The sequence below is a fragment of the Podarcis raffonei genome, chromosome Z (genome assembly GCF_027172205.1).
Source record: "Podarcis raffonei isolate rPodRaf1 chromosome Z, rPodRaf1.pri, whole genome shotgun sequence".
NCBI lineage: Eukaryota > Metazoa > Chordata > Lepidosauria > Squamata > Lacertidae > Podarcis > Podarcis raffonei.
The window spans coordinates 17,228,448-17,246,654 of NC_070621.1; the positions used below are offsets into that span (position 1 = coordinate 17,228,448).

The 18,207-nt window shown below is 44.3% G+C and overlaps 1 long non-coding RNA gene across 1 annotated transcript; it reads left to right on the forward strand.

Moving 5' to 3' along the window:
• The first annotated feature begins 3,185 nt into the window (after positions 1 to 3,185).
• On the forward strand, positions 3,186 to 15,090 carry LOC128406695 (uncharacterized). Its single transcript, XR_008328582.1, has 3 exons — positions 3,186 to 3,262; positions 5,079 to 5,192; positions 14,862 to 15,090. It is a non-coding gene; the product is annotated as an uncharacterized LOC128406695 (long non-coding RNA).
• The last annotated feature ends 3,117 nt before the right edge of the window (positions 15,091 to 18,207 follow it).

Below are 18,207 nucleotides of genomic sequence, written 5' to 3' on the forward strand. Positions count from 1 at the left end.
AAGGATAGAACTTTCTTTATGTATGCTACAACAGCAGCAAGAATACTCATTGCAAAGTATTGGAAGACACAAGATTTACCCACACTGGAAGAGTGGCAGATGAAGGTTATGGACTATATGGAACTGGCGGAAATGACTGGCAGAATCCGAGACCAGGGAGAAGAGTTGGTGGAAGAAGATTGGAAGAAATTTAAAGACTATCTGTAGATACATTGTAAAATTAATGAATGTTAAAATGATGCTGGATTGAAATTAAGCGGCATTAGCAACAAGGTTAATAAGAATATGTAAAAATGGATTGATAACGGATGAAAATATATAGTTATAATATGTCGAGATATAGAGTTAAGATAAATGAAAGTGGGTAAGGATTTGCTGAACTGATTATGTGAACGGGAATACAAAAAAGGGAGGTGTGAGGAGGTCAGGGAAATAAGCAAACGAATTTCAAGATATGAAAAAAAATGGATTTGTTTTTAATTTTTCTTATGTATTTTTTCTGTATTTTGTATTTTCTTTTTTCTATGTATTTTTGTATTTTTTGTATTTTTCTCTTTTTTGTTTTCTTTTTATTCTGTAATTTTCTGCTTTTTGTAAAATCTAATAAATATTTTATAAAAAAAAGGAACCCCCAAATCCAGAAGGAAATCTGGATGAGAATTTCAGAAAGGGCCGCCATTGCTCTTTACCTGTGTCCCAAGGGTCATCTAGTCCAACCCGCTACAATGCAGGAATCAAAGCTAAAACATCCCTGACAGGTGACTATTCAACCTCTGGTTTTTGCTTAAAAACCACCAGTGAAGGAGAGTGTGGCTTCCAGCAACTGGTATTTGAAGCAGTTGTTGTGGCTAATAACCACTGAGAATCTTATCCTCCTCCATGGATTCATCCAGTCCTCTTCCGAAGGCTTGTAGGTTGCTGGCGTTGACTGCCTCCTGTGTAAGTGAGTCCCACAGTTTAACAATGCACTGTGTGAATAAGTATTTCTCTCTCTCTCTCTCTCTACTCTCCATGTCATCTTTTCTCCCAACAAATGTACTTAAAAAGAAAAATTTCATCCCCTCTGCTGATTCCCTCTCTCCCCCTTGGAACATCCAAGGCGGTGAAGGCATAGGCCTGCCCCTGAAGCAGATGTGCCGATGAGGAAAGGCAATAATTTATAATATACGGTGTTCTCTTTTAAGCCGTGGCAAATGCTGAGCTGCAGCTCTTTGGCTCCTTTGAAGTTTGGAGCTGTAATCTGGGGGAACCGTCTCGCTCTCTCCCTGCCTGGCTAGAATTCCCCCTCTTGGAAAGGCTCAGATGTCACAGAGACAGAACGCCTGGTGGAGGCTTCATCTCCACATAGCGTTTCTCTAGGGATGTAGGGAGAGCAGTAAGATTCGTAGTCAGCCATGGAGACCATCCTTTGATGCTAGAAGCCAACAGCCAAGGACTTGACTGGCTCTTTCAAATCATTATTGGAACTTGATGGGCCCTTTTGGGTCCCATTCAGCAGGTCTCTTCTTATGTTTATCTGTAACCCACCTTGAACTAGGTGTACTCAGAGATGCAGTACTCCAGAGTTATGGAGTGTGTGTGCATGCCCCATTATTATTTCAGCAGCAGGGCCCCTGTCTCCACTGTCAAAAGAGCCCACCCAATCAGCCTGAAAGGGGAGCTTTGTAGGCACTGAGGTCTTCTCACTCTTTGCGCTGATTGGAGCCAATAAGACTGAAGGATAATGTCTCAGCCACTGAGGATGGTCTCCCAGGGTCCTTCTGGAGAAGGGGCACAGGAAGGCATCAAGATTTTGTTGTTCTGTCTGCTCCAAAGTTAAACCCTTAGAAACACCGGCAGCACAATGGGATTCAGTTTCAAGAGAATGGGGTGCAAATTCTGTTATGTCCATTGGAACATCAAAGAAAACCCAACCCAAGTCACTCAGAATGAAGATATTGGAGCACTCCAGATCATTGCACAAAAAAATAATAGATCTAGCTGAAGCCTTTCAGGGAGATCTGTACTGATCATTGCAATGCATCACTATTTATTATTGTTGTTATTATTGTATAATTATAAGATTATTGTATAATCTTAGAATCCTGGAATCAGAATTGTAGAGCTGGAAGGGAACCAAAGAGTCATCTATTCCAACTCCCTGTAATGCAGGAATCACAGCTAAAGAATCCCTACCATAAGGCCACCCAACCTCTGCTTAAAAACCTCCAGTGAAGGAGAGTCCACCACCTTCTGGAGTCCTTTTCACTGTCAAACAGTTCTTATTGTCAGAAAGTTCTTTCTAAGGTTTAGTTGGAATCTCCTCTCTTATCATTTGAATCTATTGGTATGTTTCCTACCCTATGGAGCAGCAGAAAACAAGCCTGCTCCATCTTCCATCTTAGAAGGCTGCAGAATTGTGGAAGGGGGCATGGTTGTGAGTGGCTGTAGCTGTGAGCAGACATGGCTATGACACTCAAGGGACCCTCCACTTGCCAGTACCCTACTGAATATAATTCTGCACATCCTCCTATCTAGCTTGCCTTTCTGGACCAGGATCCACAATGGACCAGCCATCCGCTCATGCCCATTCCATGTTCTCCTCTCTTGCGGGGAGCATCTTGAACGAGGGGCTCCATTGATCACCTGTGCTTCACTTTCTGTATTACAAGCTTTTTGGGCTCTCAGGACACCAGGGATACTAGACCTTAGTATAGTAGGTATAGGAGGATCTGGCCTCCCAGCCAATTTTTAATGCCACCACACAACAGCCCTCTGACAAATGCAGTTTGATTCATTAGAGGCCTTAGTTTAGTTGAATTAATTATGGACATTTATGTAATGGAATTAATTATAGGTATTAATTAGAACTTCAGTTTAAATTCAACTCAGATTCATAAGGATTGTTTTTATTTAAAAATAGGAAAAGGTTTGTGTGTGAGGGGGTTGGCTCTCCCCCCCCCCACACTTTGCCCCTACTCACTTTGGTATGTGGCCCCTAGAAGGTTTACAATGAGGACATGTAGCTCTTGGACTAAAATAACCCTGCCTTTGTGAAAAGGGTGCCCTCAAGGCTGCAGGTTCTAGCCTGAAGAGAGTCAGCTGACTTTTGAGTGTTCATATTGAGGTCATCTGACTCTCCAAGCCAATCAGGAAACACCATGCCTTATAAAGCCCGTTTTATAAAATCAGGCCCAACTCTGGATCCAGTTTATACTGTTGAAGGAAGCGATGGTTTTGTCTTTTCTGTCAGACCAATGCCCCCTTCATGCAACATTATGAGGTAAGAACTGTGCTTCCTTCAACACTAAGTGAGCCGAAATTCTGGTGCCATATAGCACTAAATGTTCAGTGGTTTATAAATGCTTTGAAATAAAACTAACAGTCTTTTCCCCCCTCAGAAAACAGTTTATTTTATTTAAAAGCATTTATAAACCACTGAACATTTAAAGATCTCTAAGTGATAATACAGCATCAAAATGATAAACAATAGCATGACATCCAAAATATGACATAGAATCAGTTAAACAGAAGTATAAAAACATACAAACAATAATAACAGGGAAATCAGTAATAAAAAACCAGGATAGGTCAGGGCGCCAAAACAACAACAACAGCAACAAAACAACAACACCCTGACTTTAATGACCTTTATTGGATCTGTGATGGCATAATAAGATTGGTATGGTTGGCATTGTTTATACTGACCAGCATTTTAATCATACTCATGGAGCTGTAGAGTTGGAAGGGACACAAAGGGTCATCTAGTTCAACCCCCTGAAATGCAGGAATGCTTGACAGATGGTCTCCAATGAAGCAGTGTCTACCCCGGTCCAAGGAAGCTCGTTCCACTGTCAGATAGCTAAATGACTAGGATGATGTAGTTAGTCATCTATTTAACAAATTTGTATACTGCTTATCTGTAAGTAAAACTTTTAAGTATAAGTTCCTGTTTTTTTAAAAAATAAAATATACATTAAACATCTATCCCCCCAAAACTATAGTAAAATACAAGTTTTATTTTATTTAAAAATCAAATTCAAATCAGAAGATAAAGCTAAAATTACAGATTTGTCAACTTTTGGAAGGTTCATACAAGCAAAAAATGTTTTCAGCAGGTGCCAAAAGGACTCAATCGAAGGTACCTGCCTGATGTCAACTGTCAGGGAGTTCCAGAGTGTTAGCGCTGCCGCGCTAAAATATCTCTCTTCCTTCTTCATGCAACACATAGTTAATCAATGGAACTCACTCCTACAAGAGACAGTGATGGCCACCAGTCTAGAAGGCTTTAAAGAGGACTGGACAAATTCATAGAGAAGAAGGCAATCAATGGCTACTTGCCAATATGGCTGTGCTCTGCCTCCATGGTCAGAGGTTGTAATGCTGTTGCTGGAAACCACAGAAGGAGAGAGGACTCTTGCACCTGTTTCCTGTTTGTTGGTTTCCTATTGGGGTGACTGGTTGGCCACTGTGAGAACAGGATGCTGGACTAGAACCATGCTGTGATCCAACAACCTTTTCTTAAAAATCCACAAATGTACTGATATTTTTTTTAAACGGCTGCATGACAATCAGTTGTGCAAAAATGTAAAACCTCAATGTTTCTTCTTTGGTGTATATTGTTTGGAATATTGCTCTTCTAGAAAAATTAGCATGGCGTGTAAGAGATTTGCAACACTGCATAGCAATCACAATCGTCTTTGCCACCTGCTTCATTGGATGTTTTGGATATGTGTTTCTTATTTTGCAAATATTTTGGGGACACAATTATTTATCTGGGGTGGGTTGGCACCTGTGACAAATACGAATGCTGTGCAATAGGGTTATGACCTGTGTCAGTGTACCTGGCTGTTAACCAGAAGGTTGGTGGTTCAGATCTTCTCCTGCTGGGACTTATGGATATACAACTAGAAAAAGAATATGGAATATTACTGCAATATACGATCATGGTGGCGAGAGTGTTATATGCACAAAGATGGAAGGACTTATTATTACCTAATATGGAAGAATGGTTATTGAAATTAATGGATTTGGCTGAGATGGCAAAGCTGATGTGGTTAATAATAGAAAAATCATTGTTGACATTTATTAATGATTAGAAACCCCTTATGGACTTTTTGAGCAATAAGGAAAATAAGCTTGTGATATCTGGGTTCAAAGACCGGAAAAACGGCTGGTTTATGGACATTAGAAGAGCTGGGTATTATTATGAGGTAAGAATTTTGTTTTAAGTTTTTAAAGCTGATAGAGATGGAGAATCAGAAGTTTTTTCTTTTTCTTTTCTCTTCTTTATTTCGTTTCAATATTTATGTTAAAAAAGATGCTTGATATTTGATGTTGTTTTCTGTATATATTTGTTTGTTTATATTCAAGCTTTAATAAAAATCACTTAAATAGAAGGTTGTGCTTCAAGCCCACCCACAGACAGTTGTGGGCTGGATTCCTGCCCTGCAGGGGGTTGGATTAGATGACCCTTCAGATCCCTTCCAACTCTACAATCCTATGTTTCCATGACCTCCACTCTTTTTGTTATATTCCTAGAGTCAGTAATGGTATAGTGGTTAGAGTGTCAGACTAGGATCTAGGAGAACAGGGTTATAATCCTCACTCAGCCATGAAACTGGGTGACTTTGCGCCAGTTCCTCTCTCTTAGCCTAGCCTACCTCAAAGGGTGGTTGTGGGGATTAAATGGATGAGAATCACATAAGCCAAATGTGAGCTCCATAGAAAAATAGGTGGGATAGAAATGCAGTAAATAACACACACACACACACACACACACACACACACACACACACGTGTGTGTGTTTGTGTTTATTTATTTTACTTTGAGGATATTTATCTATCATCTATCATCTATCTATCATCTATCTATCTATCTATCTATATCTATCTATCTATCTATCTATCTATCTATCTATCTATACCTATTAATCAATCACTTTTCTTAAGTTTTGGCTTACTTGCATATCAATAAAAATTATTTTGTAATAAACAAACAAATGCATTTTAATGCACATTTTACCATAATATAAGCATTTTTGTGCACATTGCTTGCAAAATCAGGAGATCTGTGAATTGCAAAGGATCCATGTGTTGGTAGGTTCTCCTTTAAATGTGAACTGAATTGGGTTTCTCCTCCATCCCCCCTCCTGCGTAAGCATGCACAGGCTTGCAGCCTGACTCAAACAACAAGCCAACTCCGGATTTCTTTAATCGGGTGACAGCACCTCCTCTAATCACAGTTCTTTAACAATTAGCCCTGGCATGGCCCTGGCATGTAATGGAGGTAGGGGCAAGAGGGCACTGCAAAGATGGCCAGGGGGCTCATTTTCACCTGCCCCTAACAGATGATCAGTGCTCTGACAGCCTCCTTTCCAGTCTGTAGCCTGAGGCTGTGAGATCCTGGTGCTTATGAAGGGTCAGGTGGGATCCTTGCAGAGTTATCAAAAGGGTACCTGGTTCTCTGCTATTTCAGCAGGGGTGGAAGGGGCTGCTCCCCACTGACACAGCCTGGCTCAACTGCACCATCAATCTAAGTGGTTGCTTGGGGATGTCGTATTTTGTAGGCTGGTGGGGGGGATGCGTGAAGGGGAGGTGGCCAGTAAAAAGCAGCAAGCAAGATGAGAGCTGATCACCAGCATCTTCTGCAGCACAGGAAGGACAGAAAATGGTCTTCTGCTGAGTCATTTGGTCCCTCTATCTCAGTATTGTCTACACTGATGGTCAATAGAACTCCAAAGTTTAAGGCCTTTTCCCCAGCCCTATTTGGAGGTGCCAGGTATTGAGAATTAGATCTTCTGCATGAACAGCATGTTCTCAACCACTGAGGTATGCACCTTCATTCTCATAGCTCCAAATAAAGTTCCTTTGAATGAAGTCAGATTGTTGGTCCACCTAGGTCAGTACTGTCGACACTGACTGGCAGTGGTCTCTCTCAGTCCTATCTGGAGACTGAAGGAGTGACAATCAACATGCAAAGCATCTCAGTAACCCTAAGACATGGCCTTTCTTCTAAAAAGAAAATAAGGCTCTAGTCCTAATAGTTTTGAATGGTTGGCATCTGTCTGTCTTGGGAGACAATGGAGGAGTGTGCCTTTGGAAGGTTTCAGTGCCTGATGTGGCTGTAGAGACCAATACAGGAGAGTACAGTAATGTTTTCTTGCATCTGGGGCAGATGGAGATGTCCAGTTGTGCTGCTGCACATGCACTATGGCGTGTCTTCTCTTTGCACTCTTCTCAGTTGTCATTCATTCTCTGATCACTGCTGTGGATGCACTGTGATCGTCTGCAAGGGATATCCACGTGGTAGGGTTGATGTTGTTGACTAAATGGATCAGTTAAACAGGACCACAGGAAGCTGCAATATACTGAGTAATACTATTGGTCCATCCAGTTCAGCACTGTCTGCACTGACCGGCATTACTACTACTACAGTAAGTCAGGGTGTATTTTTCTTTTACCATCTTCTTTCAGGCTTGGGGCACATTGAACCATCTGTGACCAGATTGTGCCTCACTCATATTTTGATTTTTAATTGTATTGTTTGGATATTTGGAGGTTTGCTGCCATCAGTTCCTTTGGAAAGAAGGCAGGGTAGAAATTTCATGAATGAATGAATGAATAAAACACCTTCTGTGTCAAACCAGGAGTTTCAACTCTTTCTGCTGCTTCTACAGCAGACGCTCTGTGAACAGGAGGCACTGCTGGTCTCCTCCTACCGCTAGGGAGGAAATGGCAGAGACTGCCCTCTGGGGTTTCCTGGGCTCTGCACCTACTGGGAATGATTCAGAGCAGGCCTGTTTCCCACCCATGACAGCCTTTGATCCCCACTTTAATCATTGGGTAAAGTTGATTTGATTCCCTCCCCCATTCCTCATGGAGATCTTCACTCTTAGGATGCACACGGCACATTGTGGTTTGTCTCAGGTGCCAAAATGTATTGGGCATGTCCTGGTGTTAACATTAAAATTCATGGAAATCCAATGAAGCTGAATTTTAGAAGGTTCAGGACAGACAATAGAACGACCTTCTTCATGCAGTGCAGTTAAGCGATGGAACTTGCTCCCTCAGGAGGCTGTGAAGGCCACAAACCTGGACGGCTTTAGACAAATTCATGGAGGAGAGGAATATGTTTGTTTATTTCATAAAATTTATATGCTCCTAGATTGTAAAAACGAAACAAAACCTCAAAACAATTAACAAAGAGAATAAAACAATAACATTCTAAACATCTGGATAGGCTTATCTAAACAAAAATATTTTTAGCAGGTGCCGAAAAGACTACAGTGAAGGTGCTTGCTTGATGTCAATAGGTAGGGAGTTTCAGGGTGTAGGTGCTGCCACACTAAAATATATATTTCTTACAAATGTGGGTGTTATGTGGCACCTGTATAACAGGGTCAGTTCCACAGATCAGTGTGGTTTAGTCGGTGTATAAGGGGTAAGGCAGTCTTGCGAGTAAGCTGGCTTCAAGCTGTTAAGGGCTATGCTCTGCCTCTGCAGTTGGAGGCAGCAATGCTTCTGAATGCTAATTGCTGAAAACCATAAGAGGAGAGACGGCTTATGTACTTGAATCCTGCTTGCTGATTTCTGATTGGAGCATCTGTTTGGCCACAACTGGATGCTGGGCTAGATGGACCTCACCCAGCAGTCTCTTATGTTCTTATGCACAATGTTTCTCTTTCAAATGCTCAGAAAGTGCGGGCTGTGTTTGTGTCGTGAGCTCTGCTTGCGAAGCCTGGGTCCGGGGGTCCATGGAAATTGAGATTTATTTTTAGCTGTTGTCTGCACAGCCTGAGCTATAAAAAGTCAGAGTGTGACAGCTGACACCCTGGCCAACTTGCCAGGGTCAGACTGGGGCCTGTAGATATTACTCTGGAGAGCTGGTGCCAGGCGCCAACATTAGCAGCACATTTCCGCTCTATCTCAGGACATTGTGTGTCCAAAGGAAGATTAAATCTGCCTCTCTGTCAGCAGGTGGAATCAAAGCCAGTTCCAGGTATTTTTGAGAGCTGATGGCATTGATAGTGCTACTGGACCCCCATTGGGGTGAGTGCACCCAGCTCTTCCTGAGGGGTGCAGCTTGGTGGCAGAGCCTCTGGTTTGCATGCAGAAGGCGCCAGCTTCAATCTCCAATGGTATCTCCAGGTAGGGCTGGGAATTCCCCTACCTGAAATCCTGGAGAGTTGCTGCTGCCAGTCAGTGTAGACAGTACTGAACCAGATGGACCAATGTGAAGAACATAAAAGAGCCCTGATGGATTGGGGGAAAGGAGGCCCATCTAGTCCAGCATTCTGTTCTCATGGTGACGAGCCAGGTGTGCATCATAGGAAACCCACAAGCAGGTACGAGTGAAAGAGCACTCTCCCCTCCTGAGGTTTCAGAAGCATGACTATCTCCAGCTGTGTACCATAAGGTCTAGAATCTTACTTTATTTTTATTTTGGAGGACATAGCTCCATGGTAAGCATCTGTTTTGCATGCAGAAGGTCCCAGATTCAATATCCAATGGCATCTCCAAGCAGGGCTGAGGGAAGACTCCCTGCTTATAACCCTGGAGAGCGCCTGCCAATCAGTGCAGACAATACTGAGCTAGATGGACCAATGGTCTGACTTGGTATTAGGCAGCTTTCTATATTCATCTGATTCCTAATATACTGGTTTGGGGATAGTGATGGTGCTTGGGCTAGATGTTCCCAGCAGACCTTCATTATGGAGGGCACCCAAATTCTCCTCTTCTTTGCCTTTGCCAGATCCCTTTCTCCCCACCCCCACCCCACCCCTTGGGTCAATCTTGACAGGTGGATGGGACTGCTCACTTGTCAATCACCTAACATAAGAACATAAGAAGAGTCCGGCTGCTGGATCAGGCCAATGACCCTCTAGTCCAGCATCCTGTTCCTCTTACAATGGCTGACCGGAATGTCTATTATGGGAAGCCCACAAACAGGACCTGAGCACAACAGCAGTGATCAGCCCTCCTGTAGTTTCCAGCAACCTGTATTCAGAAGCATTACTGCCTCTGACTATGAAGGCAGAGCATAGCCATCATGGCTAGTAGCCATTGAAAACCCTTTTCTTCTCTACAAATATGTCCAATTCTCTTTTAAAGCCATCCAAATTGGTGACTGTCACTGCCTCCTGTGGGAGTGAGTTCCATAGTTTAATTATGTACTGTGTGAAGAAGTACTTTCTATTATCTGTCCTGACTTTTCCAACATTCAGCTTCTTTGGACATCCGTGAGTTCCAGTGTTATGATAAGAGAGGGAGAAAACCCTTTTTCTATCCACTTTCACCATGCCCTGCATCTATCTCTCTCTCTCTCTCTCTATCTATCTATCTATCTATCTATCATCTATCTATCATCTATCTATCTATCTATCTATCTATCTATCTATCTATCTATCTATCTATCATCTATCTATCTATCTATCATCTTTCATCTATCTATCTATCTATCTATCTATCTATCTATCTATCTATCTATCATCTTATTTCACGCACACCATACATTTAAAGCACTACAATACCACTTTAAACATTCATGGCTTTCTTGCCTGTGTGGGAGGAAGGACAGGAGGAAAAATTAATAATCAGCAACACCAATAAGAAACCCTAAAATTATCACCATTTAGCCAACTAAATGGCTATACAAGTTTGAACTGGCCAGTTGAAGACAGCCCAACCCAGTGGCAGCGTCTTCTCTCAACCCAGTCTTCCTTGCCTTCTTTCTTTTTCTTCACCCCCACCTGACTTTTCCTCCTTCTCCCCTCCCCTTCTCCCCTTCCCCCTCCTCTCTCTTCTGTGGGGCATTGATTTTTCCATCCGTCAGCGAAACACCGAAGGAAAATAAAAGAGCCTCTTTGCCATCGATCCATGGAACTCTGCAGCCTCAGGTCAGGAAGGGTTTGGATCTCACACTCCCCTGGCATATAATTACCCCCAGACTCCCATGAACAAGGCTCTTTAGGAAACCCTGCAGGGACCCGCATTTCCAGCAAGTTCCAGGGGTCCCGTGTGTGCCCCCCAGGAGGCCTAATCTACAGTGGGAGCTTATTTCTTTCAGTGTGTTGCAGAGCCTCTCATGAAAGCATGTTGACAGGTGGGAGTGTTTCTGAATGCACACTGCAGATGCTAGTAGTGGGTGCATCATGCACAGTGTCTCTGGCTGTTCCGCTGCAAATATGTCACTGTTCTTGGTAAGGCTCTGTTAGTCCTGAGTTTCTGCCGCAGTCCGCTTGAAATCACACTGTAGCTGTAATCTAACCCACATCTAGTCCTAAGTAAACATTAGAACATAAGAAAAGCATGGCTCTTGGATGAGGCCAAAGGATCCATCAAGTCCAGTATCCTGCTTTCATAGTGTCCAACAAGATGTTCATTATGCGAAGCCCACAAGCAGGACCTGAGTGCAACAGCAACTCTCCATTCTTGGGTTTCCCAACAACTGGTATTCAGAGGTAGACTGCTCCTGAGCATGGAGATTCTACTGTTGCCATAGACCTCCAGACAAACAGGCCTTGCTTCTGGATCAGGCCAAAGGGGGCCCATGTAGTCCAGCACTCTGGTCCCACAGGGGCCAAGCAGATGCCTGTTATAGGAAGACCTGAGTGCAGCAGCAAGTCTCTCTACCTGTGATTCCCAGCCACTGGTATTCAGAGACATCCTGCCTCCCACAGTGGAGGGAGTCTGGCTGGCCACCATGGGAACTGGATACTGGACTAGATGGGTCCCCTTTGGCCTAATCCAGCAGGGCTCAATTTATGTTCTACCTCCACTGTTGGAGGCAGTATCCTTCTGAATACCAGTTGCTGGGAATTGCAAGTGGGGAGGGTGCACTCTGATCCTGCTTTGGGGCATCCCTTTTGGGCAACTGGTTGGACATTGTGAAGACTGGAGACTGTACTTGGTGAGCCTTTGGTGGCTTGATCTATCAGCCAGGTTATTTTTACATTTCCTGGGCTCCTGAGTGACCAGGTAAAATGTTCTTATGTCTGCTTTCCCCGGCCCAGTCAAGGTTTTTTGCAGCCTGTGTTTGCGTGTGTGAGTCAGCCCAGAAGCATCCCGCAGCCAACCCCTGCCCTGGTCACACTTTTTCATGACTTGCATAGAGAGCAAAGTTTGCAGCTGCAGCAGCCTCCATATCTCGGAAAATCTGACTCACTCTCACAACAAGGGAAGGAGGCAGCCAGAGGCGAAAGCAGGGTGTGTGGAGGGAAGCCACGAACAGATGTCCTGACATGTCAAGAAAGGGAGGATGAAATGATGGTCTGGGGCAAGGGGAGGGCTCTTTTCCAAGTCTCCTTCCTGCCCCTGAAAGCTCTTGTTTAGTTCAGAAAAGTTGAGGGAAAGTGGTGGAATAAAATGATGGTACAGTGGTACCTTGGATTAAGAACTTAATTCGTTCTGGAGGTCCGTTCTTAACCTGAAACTGTTCTTAACCTGAGGTACCACTTTAGCTAATGGGGCCTCCCACTGCCGCCACGCCACCGCTGCCTAATTTCTGTTCTCATCCTGAAGCAAAGTTCTTAACCCGAGGTACTACTTCTAGGTTAGCGGAGTCTGTAACCTGAAGCGTCTGTAACCTGAAGCGTCTGTAACCTGAGGTACCACTGTATGGAGAAAAGTTTTCTCCTTCTCTCCTAGCACTCGAACTTGAAAACATCCAAAGAAGCAGGAGCCAGGAGAATTTCAATAGCTGTATTTGAAATGATCAGATGGAGATGGATCAACTACCCTATGAGGAAAGACTGCAGTGTTCAGGCCCATGAGCAAGGATTGAGGTCTCTGACTGAGGAAAATGTTTTCATCTCAAGGGACACATTCCCCCATAGGGAACTTTGCAGGGACCACATGCCAGGGCTAGGCAGGGCCAGATGCAACAATAGGCAGAGTAACGGATGCTGAATGCATGGCATGGCATGGCTTGGCTGAGGGCTGTATTCCCTTTTCTGCAACCTTCTAGGAGCCACATGCAAGTGGTGGGTGGGGGCAGAGGAAAAAGTGGGTGGGTGGGGGAATGGGTGTAGCTCCAGCTATGCAAAAGTCAGGTGTTTCTACTCTAGGGCTGGAGAACCTATTTCAGCCTGAGTGCTGCAATCCCATCTACACAGCCTTTGGGGGCCACACATGCCAGTAGTGGATGGAGCCAGGGGCAAAAGTGTAAGGAGCAATTAATGTAAATTTTGCTTTTGTACTAGTTTCTATACATGCCCCTCTGTCGCCTCCATCCAGGAAAACAAGAGACATGATCAAAGCTCATGGGCATGTTCCAGCTTGGCCATAAACACTCAAGGAGGGTGTGGAGCAGAACGGGTGAGGGGTGTGGCCTGGGGACAGGGTGTGTGGCCTGGTAGAGTTCCAAGGGCCACATAGGGAGGGCTGGAGGGCCACATCTGATCCCTGGGTCTCAGATTTCTCAGTGCTGCTGTAGGGCTATTCCAATATATACTCCCCTATACTGTGGGAGTAGCAACAGACAGTTGCATTCAGCTGAGTCCTGCTCTGAGTTAATGGAGAGGTCTAAGATTGGTTCATTAATTTCAATAGGTCTGCTCTTAGTAGTATCCACTCAGAAATTCTCCTCTCGAATGCACTTGAGTGGCTCCATTTGTCTGTACCGTTACCAGGTCTGCATCACGTGGGTGCATTATTGTTATTATTTTTGCAAAGGTAGGTTGGAGGAAGAACAGCACCTCTGAGCATGTGCAGAGTTTGTTTTGACCCCATCTGCGAGCAGCCAATTCCCAGGCATGAAGAGTTAGAAATTCTCAGCACTCTGCACTTTCTGGATGAAGCGTCTGGATTTGCATTTGTTTTGGTTTACCTTAATTGTACATGGGAACCTTATAACGCTTCTCCCCTATAAACACACAGGCGCGCATTCTCCTGCAAATGAATCTAAAAAAGCGCTCCTTCCGAAGCTCTCTCTCCCCCCCCCCAAAATCCAATGCTCCCTCCTCCTTGAAATTCGGCACACTAATAAAATTGTAATTCATTTGCATCCGAGATGGGGGGAAATGAGTGCCAGGGGTTGCCATGACAACCGCCTCCTGAACACGCTGCCTAGCTGCTGAGTGCCTAGCTGGAGATCAAGAGATTCAGAGAGAGTTCTTTGGGCTCAAAGCGTTCTCAGGGCCTATGCTGGCTCAGCCCTGCCTCCGTTCCTCCCAGAGCTGCCCTCTGGCATCCTTGTACATTGTTTGTGAGGCATGCGGCCAATTCAGAAACCCCAGTTTAGGCACGAAGAGTGTGGAGGAGTCGACTCACGTATACAGAAGGGAAAAAAAAAGATGAGCTCATCATCCACCTCCTTAAGTCTCCACAATTCTTAATTGCCACTCTCATGCTTTGGTTTCAAGCTCCTAGTCCTCACTGCCAGCTCGCTGTGCTTCTCCCTCTTCTGAAGCTTCTGGCCCCTGGTATTGTTTCATGCTTTCCACTTCCCCAACTGGTGAGGTTCTTTGGCTGGGTGGTGGAGGAAGGAGGAATAATAATAGCCAGAATGGGGAATCTCTGCCCATCCAAATCTATGATGCCACAGTCATGGCTTTCCTCAAAGAATTCTGGGAGATGTAGTACGCTGAGAGTTCTTAGGAGACTCCTATTCCCCTCACAGATTAACAGTATGGTTTAGCAATAATAGAATTGCAAAGTTGGCACAACCAAAGGTCATCTAGTCCAACCATCTTCAATGCAGGTATCACAGCTAAAGAACTCCTAATGTTTAGTCAGAATCTATTTTATTGTAACTTGCTGCCACTGACTTGGATCCTACCTTGCAGAGCAAGAAAAATCAAACTTGGCCCATCTTCCATGTGACAACCCTTTAGATATTTGAAGATGGCCATCAAATCTCATCTCAGTCTCCTCTTTTCCAGGCTAAACAAACCCAGTTCCCTCAACCGTTGATCGTGATGCTTGGTTACCAGACCCCAAGAACTGGACACAGGACTCTAACCAAGGCAGGATAGAGTGAGGCCAGGACATCACTTGATCTGGACACTAGACTTTAGTTGACAGGACACGGGATTCCTCATATCTGTGCAGACCCCATCAAATTTACATTCATTGCTCCACCCATTTTTTTCATCTGGCCCGCCCACCAGCAGCATGCCTCCATCTAACACCTGGATGTCAAGAGTCAGCTGCTTGTGGGACCCCCTTTCCATGTTACCTCAAGAGACCCCTGTCCTTTTTCCCTGATTGGACACATGGTTCCTGTTCTGTATTTGTATGAAATTGGTCATTTAGTGTGGCAGCACCTACACTTTGGAATTCCCTGCCTCTTGACATTAGGAAGGTGCCTTCACTATACTCTTTTTGGTACCTGCTTAAAAGCAATTCTGATTAGACAATCCTGTCCAGACATGTAGAATGTTGGTGTATATCTTAATCTGTTTTTAGTTTATTGCTGATTTTATCTTTTGCATGTTTGGTTTTTTACCGATACAGTGGTACCTCAGGTTAACTACTTAATTCATTCTGGAGGTCCGTTCTTAACCTGAAACTGTTCTTATCCTGAACCACCACTTTAGCTAATGGGGCCTCCTGCTGCCGCTGCTCCGCCAGAGCATGATTTCTGTTCTCATCCTGAAGCAAAGTTCTTAACCCGAGGTACTATTTCTGGGTTAGCGGAGTCTGTAACCTGAAGCATCTGTAACCTGAAGAGTATGTAACCCGAAGTACCACTGTAATTTCATTGTTTTATTCTTTTTGTAAACAGCTTTGAGATTCTGTTTTTTACAATCATGTGTAATTTTTATAAAATAAAGAATGAAACATTCCTTCATGGTTTTTGCAAGCTCCCTTCTCTCCCACCCCCCTCTTCCAGGCTTTTTTCCCTTTCCCGAAGCTAACCATCTGGTTTCGCTGGGAAGAGCTGGGAATCCAAAGCCATCAGTCGCTGCAGAAAACAGCCACTCTGGCCTCCTACTTTCCACACATCAGTATTTTTAGCTTGGCTGTTCGTTGGCGTGTGGGAGCGCATACCAGGAAGCCGGGCTGAGCGTTTACCTGTTGCGACAGTGCTTCAAGCTGGAGTCATTTCCTCTCTCGCTCTCTCGCTGCCTGCACCCCCTTCTCAGTTTTTTATAACTTGCAACATGGTTCCCTCTGTATAGGGTGTACAAGACTGGTTGAGCAGAGAGGAGCTTTGGTTTGGCCATATCTTTCTCACACAAGAACACAGAAAGAGCCCTGTTGGGTCAGGCGAAAGGAGGCCCATCCAGTCCAGCATCCTGTTCTCACAGTGGCCAACCAGGTGCCCCACGGGGAAACCCGCCAGCAGAACCTGAGCACAATAGTTGTTGCTTCCCAACAACTGGTATGCAGAGATAGACTGCATTTTAGCAGGGAGGCTCTATTCTTGGTTTCAGTGGCTAAGAAGAGCCCTGCAGAATCAGAGCAAAGGCCCATCTAATACAACAAGACCACTCTCCCCTCCAGTGGATTATGGCAACTGGTATTCAGAAATATGACTGCCTCCAACCATGGAGGCAGAACATATGTAGCTATCATGGCTAGTAGTCCTCCATGGATTTGTCCAATCCTCATTTAGAAGCATCCAAGCTGGTGGCCATCACTGCCTCCTGCAGGAGCAAGTTCCGTCGTTTCACTATGTGCTGTGTGAAAAAGAACTTTCTTTTGTCCATCTTGAATCTTCCAACCTTCATCTTTGTTGGATGTCCTCTGTTTTATGACAGAGGGAGAAAACCTTTTCTCTATCCACTTTCTTCAGACCATGCATAATTTTATAAAATTCTACCGTGTCACCTCTGAGGGCTCGACCACACTTCACTTGTCCTTTGCCTAGAAAGCTTGGGGCGGAGAGGTTTTCCACTTGTCTAGTGCTTTCTAGGCATGAGTTGAAGCAGTTTTCTGTTTGCCCCACAACTTTCCCTGGGAAAAATCTGCTCTTTACTGCTGAATTGGAGCAAACAGCAATCCATAGAATACATAACTGATGTTTGCTGCAATTCAGCAGTAGGTTTCCCCAGGGCAAGCAGAAGTGTGGACAAGCCCTCACTTGCCTTTTCTTTAAACTAAAAGGTCTTTAACGCTGCAAGCTTTCCTTATAGGGAAGTTGTTCCATCTCCTTGATCAATTTGCTGGCCCTTTCCAACCTTACAATATCCTATTTGAATTGAGGTGAATAGAACTGTACACAGTGTCCCAAATGCAGCCATACCATAGATTTATATAATGGCATTAATTCTATTTGCAGTTTTATTTTCATTTCCTTACATTTATTTTATTTTCAAATGTATTTTTTTTAAAGATTTTCTTGGTTTACAAAAGTACAGCACATGCCTCGTGTCATTTTACAAGTTGTACAGTCTTTCTTCCAAATCAGTTATCATACATTTGTTGACAGACATTAGTGTTGAGTACGGTATAAGTTTGGGGAAGAAGACGAGGAGAGGAGAGGAGAGGTGGGGTGGTGAGGTTTATATTATTTTGCATAGTGTATGTGCAGGGTTTTGTGTCAGCGTCAACTGGGTAGGTTCTCTTATTACACTTCCTTGGTTGTGAAGTATTGGGGGGCAGGGTGTGGTTGGTTGTCTGTGGTTGGCTGCAGTGGGGTTGTTTGCATTTGTGAGGGAGGGAGGGCTTGTTGGGTCAGGTATGCCAGATTCATTTGTATGCTGTCAGTGAATTCTTGTTGTTGTCTTGTTGGGCTGTGTATGTGAAAAGGGGGAGCCGTACTGGGGTGAAGGAGTCCTATTGTCCCTGTGTCGGTTTCAGTTTATTGGTTAGCTTTTCTAGTAAGGCTGTTTCCCATGTTCCCTCCTGACAGGTCTGTCCAGTGCCTGGCTATGAGGCCTCTGGCTGCTGAGGGTATGTGGGTTATAAGCTCTGAATAATGCGAGTGGTCATTATGATCTTGGAAGGTGTTCAGTAGGGCCACTTCTGGAGAGAGTTCTAATACCTGTTTAGTTATTTTGCATATCTCTTGTAGGACTGCTATTTCCTTACCTCTCTGAGGTTCTGTCAGGCATTGACCAACACACTTCCATGCCATTAGAGCTAGAAACTGGACAAATCCCATATCCCAAATCAAAATGAGGGATCTAGGGCTGTCAAAGGGGTCATGTGGGGAGGAGAGCAGGGGAGAGAAGTAGATGATGTAGGAAGAGGCTGTCAATTTGGGGTCTAGCTAGGGCCGGGTTGGGCACAAATCACTCTGGGTTAGACCTGGGCCTGATCAGGATGGCTGAATTGAGC